This window comes from Neophocaena asiaeorientalis, unplaced genomic scaffold (assembly GCF_003031525.2).
Source record: "Neophocaena asiaeorientalis asiaeorientalis breed wild unplaced genomic scaffold, Neophocaena_asiaeorientalis_V1.1 scaffold85, whole genome shotgun sequence".
NCBI lineage: Eukaryota > Metazoa > Chordata > Mammalia > Artiodactyla > Phocoenidae > Neophocaena > Neophocaena asiaeorientalis.
Genome location: NW_020174301.1, coordinates 4,698,818 through 4,701,434, shown reverse-complemented (window position 1 = coordinate 4,701,434; position 2,617 = coordinate 4,698,818).

Genomic DNA, 2,617 nt, shown 5'->3' with positions numbered 1-2,617 from the left:
GTTTTCCTCCAAGGAGACAAGTCAGGATCCAAGGGCTGTTTTAATTGGAATTATGTCTGCCTGAAGAAGTCTAATTTTTCTCAGGATCTTTGTCATTCTCTGCGTGTTGCTCAAATAAGAAATGTGAGTATTAGACAAATAAGGGCAGATAAGAAGGGCCGTTTTAGCTTTTCTTTGGGGAAATAGGGGGTGTGGACCCTGAATTATTTTCCAGCGCTGCCCTGCCTAGGATCAAATGAACATTTTGCTCTAAGTACTAATTGAACTAAAGTCACCTGAAATGAAAGGACCGTTGGAATTTGTGTTTGTGTGTGTATAGCCCTAGGGCACTTAAACAGCGAGGAAGCAGTAAGTAAATCAGAGATCCATTACAGGTTAACAGCCACAAAGCAGGGCATTTTCGCCTAAGTCAATTGTTCTATTTGATAAAGAAGTTTCAAATTGGGGCACGTGGTCTAAAGTTCACACTATTTCTTACAGGTTGTTAACATCTTTGAGCCTGTGCTAGGCTCTTAGGGCCGCCATAGCAAAAGACCACAGACTGGGTGGCTTAAACAACAGACATTTATTTTCTCACATTTCTGGAGGCTAGAAGTCAGAGATCAAGGTGTTGGTAGGGTTTTTGTTTTGTTTTGTTTAGCTTTTTTCCTGAGGCCTCTCTCCTTGGCTTGCGGAGGGCTGCCTCCTTGCTGTGTTCTCCCTTGGTCATCTCTCTGTGCCCCCACAGATGATGTTCTGATGTCCTCTCTGTGTCCTAATATCCTTTTTTTATAAGGACACCGATCACATTGGATTAGGGCCACCCTAATGACCCCATTTTAGCGTAATTACCTCTTTAATGACACTATCTCCAATAGAGTCACATTCTGAGGAGCTGGGGGGAGTAAGGCTTCCCACACATGAGTTTGGGGGGATGCAGTTCAGCCCATAACACAGCCCCAGTTTCCTCACTGGGAAAACTGGAATAAAACTTCCTGTCCTTTCTTACATTTAGGCTCAAATGAGATAGGGGTGGGATAGGCAGCTGAGGACAATGTGTCTTATGGGCCAATGTGAAAGTTGCATCCTCAGTATACACCCAAGGTTTGGAGGCCAAGTTTGCCATGAAAAGATGAATTTGCAAAGGTGCTACTAAATATCACGCTTTCTTAGCTATTTGAGCTTAAATGCAAATCATGTTTTCATTTATTTATTCATCACCATTGATTTCAGACCTACTCTGCTGGGCACTGGGTCAGTGTAATCCATTATCTACAGATGATGCAGAATGGCGAGTTGGCTGGATGAATTTTGTAGGAAATTTCATTAAGCAGGAGAAGACTTCTAATTTGTCTTCCTGTGCAGCTTATGGGGAGCTTCACAGAAAATATCTCTTGCCTTCAACAACTTCCCCTGACTCTTCCTTCGTCAATCACAGGAGGCTACTCAGGATCTGGAGATTCAGAAGAGCTTGGAGGTCACCCTGGGTTGGGGGCTGGAACCACACAGGTTAAATTCAGGGTGGAAAAATTCAGATTCTGTCACTCTTAGAGACTGAATATCTGATATACTGAGGCAAAGCTGGGTTCTATGAAAAACAAGGGTCAGTTACACACACATACACACACACACACACACACAGAGGAGTGTACAGAGGCCAGAAGAGTTTGCACTTGTCCTTGAGTAAAGTACATAGCACTGGTATTTTTAACTGTTAGGGAGTCCCAAGCTGTGCTGAAGTGTGCCCCAAGTTCACAGAGGGTGAAACGACATCATCATGCACCCTTGATCTCTCTCTCAAATTTTGAAACTTCAAAGCTGAATGAGGAGCATAAAATCCAAGCTCTGATGTCAGCTATGGGAACTCCTTCTCTGTTGGGTTCTAGTCATATGACAGGGTGTGGGCAAGATGGGAAATTTAGCCACACTGTCCTTGGGAATCCAAGGGCAAAGTGGTGACACCTTGATTTCTTTCTGGTGCCCGGTCCTGAGTCTGAAGTCTCGCTGTCCAGGAGGAGTCCCAAGAAGAGATAAGAAGTCCACAGCCCCGAAATAGATTCTGTGATAAACGGAGGCAGAAAGGAGCCTGCAGTAAGTACTAAGGAGGAAGGAACTAAAGAGTATTGGAAAGTCCACTTGCTACATGACAAAAGCAACCTGGAAAAAATGGGAAGAGGGACCTCAGGAATTTAACTTCTTTTTACCTTGGGCCAACAGACCATTTTGTAGTTCTGAAACTCCTTTGGACTTCAATATTGCTTTATTTCCAAAACGGGACTGGAAATGGGAATGACAAAGCCAAAAATATCAAACAGCCTTGGATCCTTGGTAAAAAAAACACTAGCAGCAACACATAGCAGAGCTCACCTCCCCCATGCTTCACATTTCATTGTAGGAGGGAAACCACAAGCTGAACCCTGCAAAGGCTATTGTAATTAACTCACAAGTCCTCCTGTGCTTCCTAGTGGTTCCTGAGTCTCTGAGGTGCTGAAGTAATGTGAGATGGGGTTACTTAATATGTGTTATGGGAGGAGGAAACAAAAATGCATTTTTAGTCTTGTTTGCTGAAAGAGTCCATTATGTCCATTTAATTTACTGTTTCCAGGTTCAAGGGAATCATCTCCATGTGACATTTATC